The sequence below is a fragment of the Pieris napi genome, chromosome 4 (assembly GCF_905475465.1).
Source record: "Pieris napi chromosome 4, ilPieNapi1.2, whole genome shotgun sequence".
In the NCBI taxonomy this organism is placed as follows: domain Eukaryota; kingdom Metazoa; phylum Arthropoda; class Insecta; order Lepidoptera; family Pieridae; genus Pieris; species Pieris napi.
This window is the reverse complement of record NC_062237.1, coordinates 9,251,665-9,273,277: the sequence shown is the minus strand read 5'-3', so window position 1 is coordinate 9,273,277 and position 21,613 is coordinate 9,251,665. Positions and strand designations below refer to the sequence as shown.

General features: G+C 33.6%; 1 long non-coding RNA gene across 1 annotated transcript; it reads left to right on the top strand.

The window, feature by feature from the left end:
• The first annotated feature begins 1,666 nt into the window (after positions 1 to 1,666).
• LOC125048840 lies at positions 1,667 to 14,174 on the top strand. The gene is made up of 3 exons (XR_007116888.1): positions 1,667 to 1,822; positions 2,647 to 2,745; positions 14,039 to 14,174. It is a non-coding gene; the product is annotated as an uncharacterized LOC125048840 (long non-coding RNA).
• Positions 14,175 to 21,613: the final 7,439 nt, after the last annotated feature.

Genomic DNA, 21,613 nt, shown 5'->3' with positions numbered 1-21,613 from the left:
CCAAACTAGATGACAAATATTAATTATAGTCATTTCACAACTGAGCGCTATTTAAAGCATTTCTTGTTGCGCATCATCAATATTTGGAACCAGCTGCCCATTGAAGTATTTCTGAACCTATTCGACTTAAGCTCCTTCAAGGAAAGTGCGAAATAAAACAAACTAACTTGCGAGCCCTCTGTCATTGAGAGTGTCCGTGGGTATCACTTAACATCAGGTGAGCCTCCTGCCCGTTTGTCCCCTTTTCTATAAAAAAAAATATGTTTTTCTTTAGGCATATTAATAGAACAAAACTTACTTAGTCACATATAAATCAAACAAAATTAATTGCACACTTTTGACAAAAGAAAGTACTTATCCCTTTTTGTCAAATTGTGTTTACGCTGTGATATGAAAAGAGATATATGAGTACCCACAATGGTATTTGAATAAATGAGAGGGCTATCGTTTACATATTTCCCATTCCTCCTGGATAAAAGTGCTTATAAACTTGGCTTTCTTTCTACCATAGAATACCAATCACAAAAGACTATCCTTGATTGTTTCTGGTGTGACGGAGCCGTCGTATAATTGTTTTACGCTCTACAATTACTCGAAGCCCGTATCCCGTGCTATCGTGTAGCATCAGGCGTCTGCAGATTTTGTTATGTTTGCATTTCAGCGAATGCGGTTACTTTGAAGAGGATAGCTTTGAGGTAAAAAGTCTGATTAATGGTACAAAGTAAAATGTTTAGTCAAATGAAATAATTTGTATAAGAAGTAAACTATTGATATCTTTTTAATGATTATACGTTATCAGCTTTACGTTACACTCTTTGATATTAGTAAATTATGTTATCGAATCGCCGAATCGAAAAAAATGTTGGCATATTAGGTTAATCATATATGTGTCCTAATAATCAAAGAAATACACGCAGAAATTTGTTATTGTGTTACCAATATGTTACATACAACTATATATGGTAAATAAATTCCTTCTTTTTAATTGTACCGACTTCAAAATGCACTATATTTCTATTGGTTGGTGTTGTATTACCAAGAGAATAAAATGTATTAAAGAATTCATTTATTTATATACGAAGTATGAAGATCATATAAGAAAGTTTCTTGGAAGTTGAAATTTTCAACATTTTCGTTATATGGCAATTCTATAACTCAAATGTTGAAAATTTTGACCACAGGTATACCGAAGTATAATCATTATGCTTATTTATACCATTGTACACATCCATTAATTTTGAATCTAAATCGGTTTCATTTATTGATATAGGTTTATAAAACGAGGCTGCGGCTTTAAATTTTTTAGTTAATATCTTAAAAACTATCAGTCTGGTTACAAAATCCTAAGAAAGTCGCTGCAAATCCAAATCATTTGACACTTCGATCATCCAAATCGCTCTACGGACGTTGGAGTTACACCGGAACATACAAAAAAATACACATAAAGTGTGAGTTAAAAAACCATCGTGCTTTTATAGGAATACAACAAAATTTCAAAATTCAATTAATTTTGTAATAATCAACTAAACAAAAGAGTACAAGTAGAGTTTTTCAAAGATTCAAGAGATTAAAAAAAAAAGGATTCCCAGTTTTTAAATGGTACGCCGATATATTGTAATAAAATAATTATAACTTTTTGTTGAATTAAAAAACTTCAACCGTCACAATGACAGACCTTTCACATAATTCTAAATAAATAAAAATATTAAAAGAATATTTTTATAATAAGAATTAATGGCTAACGAGTCCGGAAATGCATTGTCGCTAGAGGACGCGGAGGTATTCTCTAGAGGACTCATTAATTTAATAATGTGTTCAAGAGGTACGTTATTCAATTTAAATCTATTTGTTCAACCATTCAAACTCTAAACTCAAAAAAACTTTACTAATTCATTTAGAAAAAAACAATAGTTGTATCTAAAACAAAAAGTTTGATTGCTATTTAATTAGTAGGCCATTATGATACTACACTACTAATCTGATAAAACTATTACTGAAAGTCTTGCGGGGAGGTAGTATGCAAGAACTCGGGTGTGTTCTTTGTACCTATGGGAAATGTGCGACGGCCAAGGCCAAGGTTGTTTGCGATAAGGGCCAGAACCAGTCTGTTGCACAGATCCCCGTTATCAAAGACGTTGCGTCTACTGAATTCTATCTCCGACATTATCGACATATTTATATGTTCCCAGAGTGAATTATCTGTCTATATTATGTGTTTAAGTATATAATATTTACTTTATTTTTCTTGCCATTATCGTATTGGCATAAGCTGTAAGGATAATGTAATTTGGCAACAAACCCAGCTCCTATATTAAAGTCCAGTTAAAATGTAAAATTTAATTAAGTAAATATTACATATATGTCTGTTACTAATACAAAGTGTGTCACTTGTGTGACCAGTCAAATAGAAATTCGTTATATGGATACTGTGTAACATTCACAATATAATCATAAAATTAATCGTATATTAAATAAATATATCAAAGTATAAAAACTCTTAATAGCATATAGCAGATGGTCACAAAGAGTTTACGAGCAAAAGTTTCAATTTGAAATATTACGTTTTGAAAATGTTGTTACATTAAATTCGAGGTAGCAGATGCATTATCGACATTAGGCGTTGTACACAAAAGCGTTATGTCGTAGAGGGAGGCGTTGGCGCGAGTGAAGACGCGTTACTTCCGCCGGAAGCGAGCGCGCCGGACGCGACTGACGTGTGCCTGCCCTTGCACTGCAGTGATGGTGGTGAGGCCAACTATTTTAACACTATTTTTAGGTTGTCTTTTGTTTATATATGTTTTAATAGTCTGTTTTTAAAATATCACATGTCTGCTTTTGTTTGATTAACAAGTTTGTCAATAGAAAAGTTCAAAATTAATTGGAAAATAATTTTTGTATTTCTATTATTAAATCCACACCATAGTTGTCCAAATTAAGCAAATATTTAGTAAGCCAAAAATGTATTCCGTTTTCTGAGTATGAACGGACTGTCTGTGGCTAATAAACCATTTAATAACACTTTGTATAGTTTTCATAGTAGACCACAAGCCCATGAACAAAAAATACCTGTGAAATGACCCAACCTGAATTACGCTTAGAAGGCTGTTACTATATCTGAAAATAGCTCTGAGCACTATGCCGTCATTTCTGAGCGGTACATGTGAGTACGTGAGTGAATGGACTTTCTCAAGTACAATGGGGGAATTTCGACTAATTATTAATGTACGGCTTTGTTATAAGTGTATAGATGATTAAAAATAAATGTCGAAAAACCTAGTGCCGTACAAAAGTGATGGTGCCGGAAGTCGGTGCAAATTTTTAATTCGACGACAGTTGCAGAAGCAATATAGGTCATTTATTACTGTACGGCATTTGTGTGATTCCTTTTGGACACATATACAGATACTTTACCCGTAAACGCCGTACATATTCCCAGCGGAGCGGTCGAAAGCCAAGGGTCGCAACATATGTCTGATTAGCATATAGGTGATGATGATATGAAACAACATAAAATTAAATGATCTTGAGAGTACTTCACAAATAGATAACATTTTCCAGCATGCCGTACATTTTTTGTGGAACACATAGGTGTATGGGGTAAATTACTTTCCTCAGAAAAGAGTCATTTTCCGGTGACTTTTATCTGTACGGCAATAACACAGGTTATTAATACTTTAGACAATCTTCAATAAAAGATAAATGCCGTACACTTTCGATAGTCCGCTACCACCGCCTACCAATACAGGGCGTCCCAAAGTTATGGGAAATGAAGGGAAAGTACCTTAAATATCGTAGATAGGGTATTTTACTAAAAGAAGACTTTATGTTATTTTTAAAAGTTATTAATTCTGCATTCAAAGATTTTTTTAAAATTAATTGCCTCGTCTGGGAATCGAACCGACTTAAATGTAAAAAAAACACCCCTACTTTTATGATGCCAATCGAAAGAATGGCCAAAAACTAATAACTCTTCTTAAGTAACATAGTATTTTAAAAGAAAGGAACAGCGTGAATATATCTTTTTAATCAAATTAAAAACATTATCTATCGTATTCGGCCTAAAAAAATCCCCTACTAGTCTGTTCCTTTAGAAAAGTTATTAGGTTTTGGCCATTCTTTCGATTGGCATCATAAAAGTAGGGGTGTTTTTTTTTTAATTTAAGCCGGTTCGATTTCCAGACGAGGCAAGTAGTTTTTAAAAAATCTTTGAATGCAGAATTACTAACTTTTAAAAATAACATAAAGTCTTCTTTTAGTAAAATACCCTATCTGCGATATTTAAGGTACTTTCCCTTCATGTCTCATAACTTTGGGACGCCCTGTATTATATTTTTATTTTTGTTAAAAATATGTTTCCTTTACCTCTCTCTGCTGGTACGATAAGGCTGTAAATATACTTTACAGCCTTATGGTAGTATACTCAGATATGTACAGTTATTAATGACCTTAAGGGACACCTCAAACGTCGTCGAAGTTTTTATCAGCTGTAAAGAATAATCTGGAGTAAAATGTACGGCATCTGGTTTTTTTTGTTTATTTATATTTGTTACATATAAAATAACAATAATCTTTGAAAATATTACTCCCCATATTACTCTAGGAGCATTTGAAAAGTCATCTAAATTTCGGAAATTTCATATATTTTTTATCATAATATTTTTATTCGTTACCATTTATAATGAACGGCTATAATGTACAACGGTAATATTTAGTAACATTATGTAAAAAAACAAGTTGCCGTACATTATTCTCTGATCTTACAGCAGTAAGAACTTGGTAAATCCTGAAATTTCGATAAATATTTAATTACACAAATATTAACTATAATATTTGGACGGCATAATTATAAAACATTATTGTCCGTGTTAAATAATATTTTGAACATGTTGCCGTACATTTTACAATGACCTTAGGGTATATGGGTGTAGGGGTAGGGTTCCGACCCTTGGCTTTCGACCGCTCCGCTGGAAATATGTACGGCGTTTACGGGTAAAGTATCTGTATATGTGTCCAAAAGGAATCACACAAATGCCGTACAGTAATAAATGACCTATATTGCTTCTGCAACTGTCGTCGAATTAAAAATTTGCACCGACTTCCGGTACCATCACTTTTGTACGGCACTAGGTTTTTCGACATTTATTTTTAATCATCTATACACTTATAACAAAGCCGTACATTAATAATTAGTCGAAATTCCCCCATTGTACCTGAGAAAGTCCATTCACTCACGTACTCACATGTACCGCTCAGAAATGACGGCATAGTGCTCAGAGCTATTTTCAGATATAGTAACAGCCGTCTAAGCGTAATTCAGGTTGGGTCATTTCACAGGTATTTTTTGTTCATGGGCTTGTGGTCTATAGCCTATATACCTGTAGTGACAACTACAATCTGCGATAACGATGACGTCATACCTAACATACTAACAAAGTTATTCCGACCGCTAAGGCCGGTCGAGAATTGCCCATTTAGCTTGGAAGAAGCGCACAACACCCTTCCTCCAAATACCCAATACCACAGATATTACTCATTGGTTATTTTATTTTTATTAGTAAGCCGTGTATTAAGTGTATTTGTATGCGATGCCATTCGGCTCATAGTGGGCGTTACTCAGTAACAAAGTTTGACCTCATCAAAACGCTTTAAGTAGAATGCGATTGAACATAATTTGAAGATGTCCATCAAATTTGCACTATTTAATGAAGACACTCGGGTTTTCAACAAACTGCCTAGATTAAATTTCAAGCTTTTCACCATTCGATTCTTAATAAACCTGGCGAATGGCCAGAATTTTCCGCTCCACGATCGCGTGAAAGTAAATTTTATGTCGCATAATTTTTGGTCTATTGATTTTGGTTCGTACAAGTGTCAACGCCGATTTTATTTGTTCGTCCTGCAGTATTTATATTTCTTTATAAAATTCGATTAGTGTGTTTGTGTTTTAAATTTGTTTGATTTATAATTTAGATGCAATTTGAATACACACGCGTTTGTTCAATTAATGCGCAAATTTCATAAGTTGTTTAAAAAGGTGTTTAAGCAATAATTGTTTCCAAACTAAATATGTCATTTAATTCAGCGGGTCAGAAATACATTTACCAGTAGCAGATTATACCTGGTGACTTGCACCGTTAGAACTGTGGGAAAGCGTTTCCTCTACGGCTGTAAAGATAATAATCACAACGTATAAAACTCATTTGTCACAATAGCTGCTAAAGCAATATTAATATTTTTCAGTTTTTTTAGTTAACTTATTAGTATCATTTAGGAATCTTCTGTATTTCCAAAGGCTTCGATTTTTAATATTTACGTTTTGTTTTGGCTTTCAGACTATTTGATATATTCCTAATTAAATATGCTTCCTTGCTCTGTGTATACCCAGCTGAGTGTACTCCGTTAACTTCGCTTAATTCCCCGTAAGTTGGCGATTTATTAACGACTTAGAGCTTCGCGTTGGATGCGATAGCTAATACAGTTTCAACTCATTCGATACACTAACTTATAACTAGTTAAGTGACAAATGTTTGGATGTGTGTCCTTAATTAGACTTTTGATTTTGGATTAAAATAACGATTATTTAATAAAATAGTGTATAGATGAATTTAAATGTTATTTTGTGATTTTTGATTGGCATTAAAATATCTTGTTCCAAAAAGTGTAGTCCATCAATTCCAGTTATTATACATTTTGTTTCATTTTGAATAGACGTTGTATCAATGTCTCATTTTAGAATGAAATGATAGAATTCAGATATCATACAAACAGTTTTTTGTTGCATCGATCTGCCGATCACCATAACGCAATGCAGTAGCCGCGGTTATGCTGAAGAATTTTTATTTTTGCATAAACCTCGTTTCAAACCCAAAGCAAATAATGTTGAAATAATTATGTATCACACATCATCATTATTATTAAATATTTCGTAATAATGCGTTCAAATTTAATATATTTGAGTAAAGCAGATTACTACTACTAGGTAATATATTTGAATGTTTCTGTCAATTTTAATTATTTTTAAAAATAATTTGCAATAATATATACAAAAATGGCGGGTTTATTCGAACACTTAACCGGCGAACGGATGGACCGATTTTCATGGTTTTTAATTTGTTGTATTTGTCTCCGTCCCGAATACCAGTAGAGTAAAAACATCTGTAAAACATTTAATGTTCATCCCGACGATGCGGTAAACTCTCCCCTCAAATTAAAGAACGTATTTAAATAAAGGTTTCGAATCGACTATAATTATTAATGGTGTATTTTAAGGTAAAAAAAATAAATCAAGTGCCTCTACGCTGCAAATACGTACATAGTTTAATTAAATCATCTCTTGCTGACACGGGATTGATCTACTTCGTTTTTATTCATTTTGTTTATTTTTGTGGTACTTACCTATTAACGCCCCCGCGGCAAAAATTTAATGATAATCAATCATTTTTTATACGTAAGTACCCCTATTATTATTTATTGTTTGGTTAGGTTAGGTTAGTATATTAATATTTTATTTAAATAACTGTTTCCGGCGCGTGAAAGTGATTAGGGGTTATTATTCTACAACTTTAAAATTCAAAAAGTAGGAATTAATCGACAAATATAAAAAAAATCTATTATATTTTATTAATCGATTTTTCATGCTTTAATCATCAATAATTTAGGTTTAGGTTGTCCACACTAAAGCATTAAATTTGTTGCCGCGGTGGCGTTAATTACGTAAGTACCATTTTTGTGTTATTATTTTATTAAAGTAGTGGGCTTAATGGATTATTTTGTATTAATTGTATTACTTTCATAAAACCATAAATTCAGTTTATCTAATGTAACCCGCCATTCATTGCCAGTTAGAGGAAGTTCGCCAAGTCAGCTAGTTTAATAATAAAATAAAATATTTGTAAACCTTTTAAATTTAGAAAAGCTATGGATGTATCGGAGAGCAAAATGGAAGCTACATTTTTGGAATTTTTAATCCATTACGCTACGAATTCAGGAAATTTTATGGACCAAGCACATAGTAATATTTTTTTATAATTCTCGACGTCTTTTGTAAGGTTGTGCAGAGAAAACGTCGTCTCACGTTCCATTATGGAAAATAAACAATGCGTAAAGCTGAAATAATTTCAACTCTTAAAGGTACGGCCTGGTAGAACGTAGACCCAGCGTGACTTGCCAAATCGGTATTTTAGTAATTGTTAATATTTACTACATAGAGAGTAGATTACGGTAAGGTGTTTTCTGAAATAATGAAATAATATAATGTAGTCTAATTAAAGATCTTTTTTTTATAGAACAGAGTTTGTTCCTCCTGCAAACAGGCAGGAGGCTCATCTGATGTTAAATGATACCATAAAGAGTAAGCCGTTAAACACTCTCAATGCCAGAGGGCTCGCAAGTACGTCGCCGACCTGTTAAGTGGTACGCTCGTTTTTTCTAGGACCCTAAGTCGAATTAATTCGGAAATAATTTCGGTGGGCAGCTGGTTCCACATAGTTGTGGTGCGCAGCAAAAACTGCTCAGTTGTGAGACAACAGACGTCGAGGGATGGAATTTCATAGTCTGCCTATACGTCCGATAATTTGGCTCAGGTATCTGCAGGTTTCTACATTTGCTGTTTTTAAAAATTTGTCGTGTATTAATAATAATCACTACTACGACCGTAGCGAGCGTAGCACCTTCGTAGCTTTTAAACATTTTGGGTACCCTTTCTTCGTTTATGTTGAGTGATGGGGACAAAACTTACAATACCCTATAGTGAGTTTATGAATAATGTTCGTATATAGGTTAAAACCCGTTTCCATAAAAAGCGGTTCAATACGGTTTACAAAGCAAAAAATCGTTCCACAATAATTTATTTCGGGACGGGTTGGGCATCACTAATCGGCGTCATCAATCAGCGCTCGATCGCATCAACTGACGGACAACACCCTCCTACCCTCCACAGTGTTGCCACACACCTAACATTAGCTATTTGGTATCAGAAAAGATTTTACCTAATTCATAAAAACTAAATTCTGTTCTTTATTGGAATCCGATCGGAAATTTTCACTCTATAACCATCTTATCTTAAATAATAACTTTTTATTTTGTTAGATACAAGATAGTAATTGTCATCCTAGTTACGCTTCATTATCTGTGGTCTGAGGAGAATGGTATTTAAAATGATCTAAAATTTTGATATGATATAAGTTTTATTTCGTATTCATGTTTTCAAGAATATAATTTGAAAGTTCAATTCGTATTAACTTACCTTTAAAAGAACCCTGCTGTTTTTATTAGCAGTCGTTGTTCTCAGTTAAAATGTCAAGTCATAGATCGTTTACTTATAATACTATAACAAGAGAATGATTTAGATAAGGATATAATGCCATAAATTGCTTAAGAATTTATTATATCGTTTTTATTATTTTCTTTCCGTTAGTTCAGTTCTTACTCAGGAGGACCTTTGATATAAATTTGGGATACGTATAAAAGATAGTTTGGCAACGATTTCGGCGTCGAAATTACTTAAAAAGCGAAATGTATTTAATGTCTAACAAGAGGCAATTTTTCCACTATTACGGGTAAGATTACGATGCCTTTTCCATAAAACTGTTGAAAGAGGCTTGCGCAAAACCTAAATATTGGTCTATTAACTATTTATTCATCCATATCAAATGTAACAACTTAAACTCATCATTGTTCTTTCTTAATAGCGAGGATGTTAACCAAATCATTGTCCAAGTGTGATAAAAGTTTAATCTAAGTTTTTTCATTGTTTGACTGTCTTATGCATTTAAATACTCGACTAAAAATTTTACTTTGTGGGCAACACCTAAATCGTGTACCCGAAATAGAAATTTCAAATTAATTACGCAACTGTAATGAGTTATGGACAATACAACGAAATTAGTTGTACGATTATTGAATATTGCTCATTAGGATAAATACTATGATGACCAAAATATTTCCGATTGAGTATCGGGCATTTTTGCAATTGTTTTTTTACAAAATAAGAAATCGGTTTTCTAAAGCATCCATCAGTTGTTTAGGTACCATAATACCTGAGTAAATTGTTCATACCAAATGTCTCTTCAAGCAGACTTTTTGATAGGAATGCTATAATAATAATTTAGTCAAAAATAATTTACATAATTCATTACGGTCATGTAATTAATTTGAAGTTTCTATTTCGGGTACTACGCGATTTTAGCGTTGCCCACAAAGTTTAATTTTTAGTCGAGTAGGTATTTTTTATTAACCTAACCTTTTCGAGAGTTTAGTTTTTGCTGTGCGTACGAATAGTAACGGCGGTCGATGTCGCCTCCTAACCTACCACCGTCGCCTAGGCACGGGAGCACTGCTGGATTGTTTTCCTTTCTACGTAACAACTTTATGAGATACATGGTAAACGCAAATTCTCGGCGCAGTCTGAGTTCTTTGTAACCCACAAAACCTATTATGAATAATGTTGTATACCTGAGTGGGGGTAAAATTGGTACACACTGTTCGACAATTCAGGTACCTGAATTTGTTTTGTACCCGCTCCAGTATCACCCTATACTTTCATGAGGAGCCCAGATCACGCCATTATGCTCCAGGTGACTTCTCACTCATGTAAATTATACAAGACTCGAATGGTGGGATTACTTATCTCTGGTCTGTTTTATTAGGCCTTATTAGGAATCAAAGATTTCTTAAAACTTCCTTCTACCCAAATATCAGTTTAGAGTTCAACAAAAACCTCCTTAACATGTTCAACTCGCATAGTAACAAGTATTTCTTTAATTAAAGTAATAACATCATCGTATACCAAAATACTCTTTCTAAAAGTTTAATTTAACACTATTAGAAACAATTAACTTAGATTTTGACAAACATGTGACCTGTAACGGTTTTTGTAAATGTCTCGGATTTTAAACGATAATAAATCGTAAAAGCTGTAAAATAATAGAGACATGAAGTATTCAGTTCAAACAAAAAACGCTTGAAATATCGTTCACGTAATATTTGACAAAGTATATTTACCTCGACGGGCCGGCCGTTATGTTTTATCTGCGACAACAGAGCCATAGTAGAGGAAGTATTGCAAGATTCTCAGCCTTTAATTGAGTTCGATGTCTAAATTTTTTAATCTAGTCACACTATGAAAATTCTTGAATGTTCAATGTTTATTATAGATGTACTCAGTTATTGTATCTCTTGTGATTCCTATTACTGAGTGTATTTACAATATCTGATGATCGCAAGATAAAACCTTTCGACGTTAAGGAGATGTTTAAAAGATCGTAATTTACGTGATTTGGAACGCACTTATTTTGAACTTATATTTATTACAGTCAGGAAGTCTTGAATTATATAATAAGTATCAAACGATCCCAATCACAATAATAATTAAAAGCAGATTGCAATTTGAATTTGTTAGTAGAAAAGTCGAGTGTTTTGTGAGTTTAACATATTCCTGTACTCTGGTATTTGTCCCTAAAGAGTTCGTCCGTGAATGCGTTGATATATTGTTCCAGAATTTATATCTCACAGATAGGATCCAAATCAATTTAATATGAAACATTCGTAGCGTCCAAAGTATATACGCTAGCAGAATGTTGAATTTTTGTCAACTACATTTGTTTATTGGTAAAATAGAGAAACTGCATGTGATATATATCATAGTCGTTGATACTTACTTTTACATACATGTATATGTATATATGTATGTAAAAGTACTATGTTTATTATTATTTCTTAAATTTGTCTACCATGTTCACTATACTCATAAACTTATCCTGATAGAACGGAGGTATTTTTTTCAATACTTATATTAATCACAATGCACATTTTGAGTCACTGAGCCGACTGAGTGTGTGTAAGTGTGTTTGTGATTTATTCATTAAAAACACAATATAATCGCCAAAAATAATTAATAAAATTATCATCCATGGTGATATCTATTAATGACACCTTCAATGAGGAATTTGGTGGTATCGACAACGCAACATGGCTACCACGGCTGCACAGACTTAAAATACTTAGAGCTGATTTACACAGGGTCAGTAACTGACTACAAATTCAAGACAAGTCAGTGCTGACCCGAAAAAAACCCTGTGTAAACTGATTTGAAGTCAGTACAGTGGCTTGAAGTCAGCGCTGACTTGAATATTCGGATACGAATATTTTAAAGTCAGTTGGCGCCCCCCGCCACCCGCGCACCCCCGCGCCAGCCAAATAAACCCCGTGTAAACAGACAAGTCAGTGCGTGGTTAGTCACTGCCGCTGCGTTGTAGAGTGACCACGTTTTTTTCGCTGGCGATAAAAATGAAGCTTAGCGAAGACGAAACCTTAAAATTGGTGCAATTATATGGCCAGTTTGTACTCCGCAGGATCTTCAAATCGCAATTGCTTCAGCAACAAAGCAGAGCCACCAGTTTCGTTTCTATCGTCAATCCATTTTCTTACCCATTGTCGTTTATTTTTAGTTATCTCATTTTCTACCATTTCTATTAACTCATTCAACAGCAAAATTGATAACTTTTTCAACAAATAATTAAATCGTCGTTTCAGTTGTTTTCGCGAATTCATTTTTCCCACTGACTTCACACACGTGTGCTCATCGTGAGAAACGCACCACTACTACATACTTACTTCATGTAAACAGTTAAAGCCAATGTCGGCGCCGCGACTGACTTGTCTACTGACCCTGTGTAAATCAGCCTTTATAGACTATCGTACAGATTATAAAGATTTGTCATCTCTATTACACAATTGAACTGATCACTCACTGTATACATTTTGAATAAAGTGGCTTTGTTAGCTCTAAGTCATAGCTGAAATGGGGCAAGATATCGTTATCCAAAACAAAAATAGGGTATTAGCCTAAAACTGTCATTTAGGCCAAATCAATTTTACGGGAAACAGTCTAAGGCTGACGTGGGTAACCGGCTCTGTTTGCGCTCGCACGGAATTGATTTACCCTAATCCGTAAACGTCACGCTCTTTCCAATCTCCGCTACGTGCTTGATATTTTATGCGATATGTGTGAATAATGGCTACTTTTGTTTGTTTAGTAACCACTGTGATGAACAATTTTATTGATATGACAACAAGCCTCTGTATTATCTTACACATAAAGCCTTCTTATACCTGTGAAGGTAATCCATAAAAAGTTATCAATTTATATTTAAAAAAAAGTGCGTGCGTACAAAGTATACATGTCAGAAGTGAAATTTTTTTTTGCGAACGATTTTTTAAGTCTTGTTCATATTTATGCAAATCTAAAACTTTAAATTTCCTATACTTAGAGGGAGGAATAAAGAATGTTAGGAATTTAATGAATTTAAATATCATTAAAATATTAAAACTGTCTAAAATTAATAGAAATTATAAATTTAATTTTTAAATTTATTTCTTCGATAATAAAAAGACGTGGCATTTTTATTTCCAATTCGTCATTTGAGATTTCAATAAATTATTTTGCATAACATATGAAATACTAATATTTCATAAATTCTCTTTACGAAATTCTCACTCTCTCTCAATCGGTCTCAATCGCTCTTTCCCTTTTCTTCGATTAAAACGCTGCACACCCAGGCGCTAAAGAAGTTTTAACGTCGGATAAATTTAAAATTATGTCAAATAGTTGTAAATTTATAATAATACATAACTTTAATCCGGTAAAAAGCGTTTTTCTTTAAAAGTTTTACTTTTGTTGGATACTTGTTGAAATAATTACAAATGAAAATATTTTCTATCGATTATTTTTGTATTAATGGATCAAAAATAGAATGACCTTCTTCGAAGCACCAGCTTTCTGTAAGCCCTACACTGTAATCATTATTATTCCTCGGCGACTTGATTATAATTGCCGGTCATAATCAATAGCAGGATCAAATGTACCAGAACTTAGTTTTGAAATTTTCATATGACATTGTTGGGCATGACCACAACTTTATATTTTATTTCTTGTACAAGAGTAATATTAAAACTATAAAAATATACTAAAAATGTACGTGCTTCCGTTTAGTACCCAATACATGGAGCGCTCAAAATTCAAATTAATTTTTTGTTTCAGAGAAAGCTATATTGAAGTCATATTTAACTTTAATGCAGCAATATATTCAGCTAGTCGAAAAAAGTCGCCGCCGCCGTGTGCCTTTGTGATTTAAACTCCTTATAATGTAACGTTTAGTCAATAAAAAATATTTATTGAGTAATTTGTTTTTCTTACAACTCCATAAAGAGTATTTATATGTATGAAATTCCATCATTCCCCAATAGAGTAAATCCTTAAAAACAAATGAACTTCTTTTGTTTTTAAAATTTAAGTATAGTCCTTTTCATGAAAGACGTCCCCCAGACGCGGCGCTGCAATCGCATGACGTAATGTTGCCATTTATGAGTAAAAAATTTACCTATTTTATTTACATTTAGCAGATGTAATTTATCAAATAATATTATTTTCTGCATACTTTGAAACAATATTTCTGTTATGTAAAAACTATATTTTTATTTACTTATATTAGCGGTGTTCTACCTACTTACAGGGAAAAGATGAGAAAATACGGTAAAGAAAAGTAATACAATTTTTTATTCAGAGTTTTATTGCATAATTGTTGGGTTAAATTTTTTTTTCAAAGTACATGCCGCTGTTATACCATCGTTTGTAATTCTTGTTATAGTTTTCTCTGACACATCTGCAATTAAATTATGAACAATTAAAAATAATAGTAACTTTAAGTTTATAATGCTTATGTAATATATGTTTTAATTTCAGTTACCTAGTTTCATCACGTTATGTATTTATTCAATTTTGTCGCAAAAACGAATTTATATCATAAAAGTCCCATCAATACAGCAAAAAATTATTAAATGGCAACTCTAAAAAGTACATGTTATGGCGGCAACTCTCTTCCGAACATTGTTTAGTGGTATTCAAACACCTTGATTCTTATGTTCCGCTTCACAGAACTCTTTCACCTTTAATATCATTTCTCGAGCCGAATTTTTTACAACTTTTGGCATTGTAATCAATCTTTAAAATGCACTAAGCTAGTTAAAAATTCATAAAAATCTACCACAACAAACGAACTTGATAACATCGACGAATGACAACATTGCCGACCTGTCAAATTTAGTTCCAAAAATCACCGCGGGACTTGTTTCATGAAAAGCACTATACGCCATTCGCCATCTGTCTCCGTCAGATGTGTATGGGTCTAAGCCACGTCTTACGGCGTTTTCCTTTAGTTTTGCTTAAGAAACTGTGCCAACGTATAATATGTATAATACAACTGTGACACCATTAGGATGAAACGCCTACTTTAGGATTTATGCGCATTTTTACGATTTTTATATGAAAATGCTTTGTTAAGGAATGGGTGAGTAAATCGGCCGAATATTACTGCGCAAGTTTCTCCTGCGAAGTGGAATCATTTGATGGCTGCCGGGCGATTGGCCACGCCGGAAATGACAAGGCCGATATGACGGAACAGGCTTTTAGGTCGCTTATACGCGAACCGCTAATGACACAATCGGGAGTACAATGATGAGTATTCGTTATTTTTCAGTAAGGACAATATTAAAGAGGTCCTATGATTAATTAGCGGATAGCGGAGCTTGTAATGAATATAAATGTCAGAAGAGAACATATACCTGTATAGCAGTCACGGTCACTGATGCGTCGTGTCAAAGTTATAATATTCGAATCCAACGTGAAATCTGTGAAACGTGGAAAGTATCTAAGCACATCTCGCACTGACTTCAAGTCTTGTCAACCGCAGTCTCCGCCGCATCCTGAGTATCTATTGGCTCGAAAAGTTCTCCGACTAACAGCTCTGGGAGCGCTGCCGAGAAACTTGGATTAGCCAGCAGATCAAGCGACGCAAGTGGAACTGTTACAAGAGAACAGACGAACAGTCTGAAGTGATTCCAATCATATACCCGAGCAGGCGCTTGACTAAAACCCGCAAGAAAAGCGGAAGAGTGGTCATCACAAACATGGCCACGTTGCAGTTGGTCGTTGGAGGCTCACTGTTTTTTTATATAATAGGGGGGCATACCAGCCTACGCGACGCCCAAAAAGGGTCATTGCAGCCCATTATCACCCAATTTTAGTTGTAGTTCTCTGCCCTATCCAGTGGTCATAGAGTATTAAGTCAAGTAAGTCATATTAGCCAGATTTAATATAGTGGGTAAGTTTGTGTATGTACTTTTAGTAGGAATAACAATTAAATTAAAGAATTTTGTACTGGCATAATAAACGTATGAGCAGTGTTGGCCTAGTGGCTTCAGCGTGCGACTCTCAACCCTGAGGTCGTAGGTTCGATCCTCGGCTGTGCACCAATGGACTTTTTTCGGTAAAGGAAAACATCGTGAGGAAACCGACATGTCATAGACCCAAAAAGACGACGGCGTGTGTCAGGCACTGAAGGCTGATCATCTACTTGCCTATTAGATTTAAAAATTATCATGAAATAGATTCAGAAATCTGAGGCCAAGACCTAAAGAGGTTGTAGCGCCACTGATTTATTTTTATTTAATAATAAACGCATAGCCTATTACAAAACCGCGTCTTTCGTCTCTAAAGAACTTAAAGTGTACTCAGATATTTTTACGAAGGCAGTATATTGATTAATATATTGCTTTTATATACTTAACAGTCGACTTCAAAGCGAACTCACTCTTACAGGATGCTGAGTGATGACCTGATTCATGTATGTACTTTTATATAGGTGTGCTATTTTTAGAGTTTTATAATGTTTATCGGACATTGATTGACAATCAATAGCTACACAGATATTAAAGCTCCTCCAACGTTGACGCGTGGTTGATAATGTTGAGTATTAATAATAATTTATTTACATTTAACAAAATAGGACAAAAAAGGCAAAGGATGTTAATTGGCAGTCTTACTGATAAAAGCAGCCTTCCAAAGAACCAGAGAAAAAATAAATAGAACACTTGACCTGATTTTAAACTTAAAAACTAACTTAATATAAAATTCAATGTAAAGGTATATAACAAATGGTTTTATGGTATGATACCAGTGGGACTACAACATTATAGGCCTGGGCCTCAGATTTCTGTTCCATTTCGTGATCATTTGTATTTTGAATAGGCAAGTAGGTGGTCAGCCTTCTGTGCCTGACACACGCCGACTTTTTGGGTCTAAGGCCGTTTTCTCGCGATGTTGTCCTTCACCGGTGAGCGAGTGTTAAATGCGAACATAGAAAGTCCATCGGCGCCCAGCCGGGGACCGAACCTACGGCTTCTCAGGGAAGAGAGTCGCTGAAACCACTAGTCCAATACTACGGTTTTCTCGATACAATATTGTTAAATGTTTCATAAAGAGAGTATTCTTAAAAACATTTAATAACGAAGTTTCATTATACGAGAATCAATTGCAATTGTCACATAGAAACTAAAGTTGCTTGGCTTGTAAAAATGTATTTAAAGTAGAAACTATGCAACATAGTTAAGTCAGTGTTCCACTTATATTATAATTATGCAGAAGTACTAATTTCGAGGTTATGCTGAGGCTCGTTTACTACATTTTGATGTCTTAATTAACCTGCTGCTGAGATATGACCTAATTACTGTAAAGCGAGATATGAGAAATTCAACTCTATTATACTGTGACTACATTATACTTGTATGTACTTAAATCAATTGAATATTGGTATGAGATGTTATTGCTATGACTGTTTAAATTCATTACGGTTGTTATGGATATACAGGGCGTCCCAAAGTTATGGGACATAAACTACCTTAAATATCGTAGATAGGGTATTTTACTGAAAGAAGACTATGTTATTTTTAAAAGTCAGTAATTCTGCATTCAAAGATTTTCTAAAATTTACTTGCCTCGTCTGGGAATCGAACCGACTTAAATGTAAAAAATAACACCCCTAGTTTTATGATGCCAATCGAAAGAATGGCCAAAAACTGATAATTTTCCTAAGTAACATAGTATTTCAAAAGAAAGAAACAGTGTGAAATTAATCATTTTAATCTGACATAGATCAATTAATTTGACATAAATTTGATTTGAGATATTTTCTTTGGGATTATAAAACTAATAAACAAAATTAAACGCGTTCAATTCACACAGTTTCACATTTAAATTGATTTTTTTTAAACCTTGCATTTATGAAAGGCGTTATATAAATATCAACAAGATTTTTCTTTAATCAACGTTTTTGCCGTGATAATGAAATCTCTGATAATGGCAGATGACAATGTTTTCATAGCGAGTATCTATAATTGCCTCATCTCCGTTGTACGTCGTTTGTTTGTTGGATTTCAAAAGGTTCTGTCCTTAAGAACCGTCCTTTATTCGGATTTTCCTTGATTTTCCCTTGGAACAATGGATGGGACTGTAAATTAGCCCTGACAGATCCTAATCTTTTGTTCTTAAGGGAATAGGACTAAAATACTCATTACGGTTAGAAAGTGTCGTGGCCATATGGCTAACTTTATGTTAACGTTTAACGTATGGAAGATACTATAAAGGCTGTCTTACACTTTCATACATAAAAGCAATGAAAGTCATACAAGGTCAATAATAAGGCAAGTTTCACAGGGTTTTTGTCAATCTACACAGCCTAAGGCCTGGTGTAATGGGAGGCACAACAACTCTTAAAAATAAAATAAATAAATCAGTGGCGTAAAAACCTCTTTAGGTCTTGGCCTTAGATTTTCTGAATTTGTTTCATGATCATTTTTAAATCTAATTGGCAAGTAGGTGATCAGCCTCCGGTGTCACACGCCGTCGATTTTTGGGTCTAAGACATGTCGTTTTCCTTCACCGTTTGAGCAAATGTTAAATGCGCACATAGAAAGAAAGTCCATTGGTGCACAGCTGGGGATTGACTTCAGGTATGAGAGTCGCACGCTGAAGCCACTAGGCCAACACTGCTCTACAACAACTCATAGGTAATAATATAATATAGAGACTACTCAGAGTAGCCCGCGTAGCATAAGTTTTTCGACAATGATATATAAATTATAATATTAGAAAAATCTAATCTTATCTTTATATATATAAAAAGAAAATGGTGTTCGTTTGAGGCTCGGGCGTTCCTCAAGGTTCAATATTGGGTCCATTCCTCTTTTTAGTATACATAAATGATTTACCCCAATTAGTTCAGAATAAACCGAAGATGGTGTTATTTGCAGATGACACATCATTGATTTTTAAAGTAGATCGACGGTCACAAAATCGTGACGACGTGAATAACTCTATTCTTCGGGTCCAAAATTGGTTTACGGTAAACAATTTGGCACTGAATGATAAAAAAACTAAATGTATTAGATTTACGTTGCCAAATGTTAAAAGTAAGGAATGTGACATAATGTTGAATGAAGGAAAACTGGAATTTATTAATCAAACGGTTTTCCTAGGCATCACGCTAGACGAGAAGTTACAATGGGGACCTCATATCACATCTCTTGCGGGGCGGCTGAGCTCAGCCGTTTATGCGGTTAGAAAGATAAGATATTTAACCAATGTAGAAACTGCGCGTTTGGTCTATTTTAGCTACTTTCACAGCATAATGTCTTACGGCATTTTACTGTGGGGTCGGGCTGCTGACATAGAATCCATTTTTATTTTGCAAAAGAGAGCGGTCAGAGCCATTTATAATCTACGTCATTGCGAATCTCTCAGGGAACTATTTAAAAAGATTAATATTATGACAGTACCTTGCCAATTCATTTATGAAAACATTATGTATGTAAGAAAGAATCTACATCTTTTTAGTAAAATAAATGAAAGACATAATTTTAGTACTAGAAATAAAGATAAAATAGCTCAACCATCTTTCAGATTAGCCAAAGTTCAAAATTCATTTATGGGGTACTGTGTGAAATGTTACAATAAAATACCTTGTGACATTTTAAAACTAAATGAACGAAAATTTAAATGTTTTATTAAAAGTACACTTTGTAAACAAGCATATTACAAATTAGATGATTATATTCAAGATAAGAATGCTTGGAAACATGCTGGTCCTGCTCCATAGGACAATCCTATGATTGGCTCTATAGCCTGGACAAAATCAAATTGGTTGCTGATTTTTTGCTTTAATGCTACAAATGTAATTATTATTTTATTTTTTTTTTTGTATCTCACACACTGTTTTGTTGTGTTTTTTTTAATATTTTTTATTACTCTTTTATGTTAATATTCTACGGTTTCGATATTTGTAAATATGTGAGGAACATGTATACTAACTTTTTTAGTATAGTAGTTTATTCTAAGAGTACATTGTCTTCACATATAATTATTTAACAAATGTAACAAAATATTGTAAACCTATTTTAAAAGAGTAAGTGTGGAGTTTCTTGCCCATTCTTCTCCACACGAAACTACCTTTTGGAAGGGGCAACTAGAATCATCTTTATATTTTATTTTTTTTGACGTTCAAAAGTGCCATTTTAGATGGTCTAATTGAAATAAACGATTTGACTTTGACTTTGACTTTGCTCTTTCACGCTTAAACCACTGATCGTATCGACATGAAACTACCACCATTCGATGTGAAATTTTTCTATTTTTATTGCTGTTTTACTTTTATGAAAATTTATGCATACGGACTTCCTAGAACGTGAAAACGTCAACATCTGTCAAAAACTCGATTTACGAAATATTTCAATTTTCTTAGCGGGAAGTTAAAAAGAAGAATAATAAAAATATGAAAAAAAATAAAATAATGAAACATAAAATTTATTTTAATTCGTCCAGCAAAGCGGGCGCGAAACGGCTAGTATTATAATATATATATTATTATGTACTATAAAACGTTACAAGTTTCTCTATACTGTCACATGGCTGTACTGGGCCAACTAAGTTGTGCAACACCTCTAAGACAACAAAGTTGAATGTAAAACCTAGAAATAATACAATTTTACCGTAAACATCGTTTTTTATTAGAATGTTCGGTAATTGTATATTTAAAAATTAACAATAGATATTTATGGCATGTATATACTATGACGACAGTCATTGTAGAACGTGTAACTTTTGGAACAGAATTTCATGGCCTAGAAATGTTTTATCATGGTCAGTCGAGCAAAAACATAAAAAGCAACCCCCATAAAATATATTTTATTAATAGGGTCACAGCGGTACACGATCGGATCGTATTAAGTTCGATTAAACGATCACAACATTTATATCCAGTTAAGCGGTTATATTGTAAGGGAAGTCGTATTTTGAAAAATTTATTGTTCAGGAAAGCCCGTATTTTATCAGCTTTGCAGTATTTTACGTATTACTAAGCTGAATGTTGCGTGCTTTAGTCGAGTTCAACGCTTAGTTATAGAGTAGCGCAAAAACAGCAGTTTAATATTTATTTAAATTTAGAACCCAATATCGAACAAAAGTTAAGGTGTCAGGATTCTATGAATATGGTCTATGGTCCACCATAGTTCATAGAATCCTGACCAGCACAGGTAATGTAGCTGAATTCACAATCGTTGTCAAGATTTTTTTGTCTTTTTTCGAGTTTAAAAATGTAACGAGTTGGTGGTGATTATACACGGAATTCTTGCGCCCAAGCTTATGTTTAAAAATAATAATTTTCTGCGGTTATCCCGTTTATTACTCTGTTGAAATTTCCTAAAATATTTCCTATTAGATGTTTGC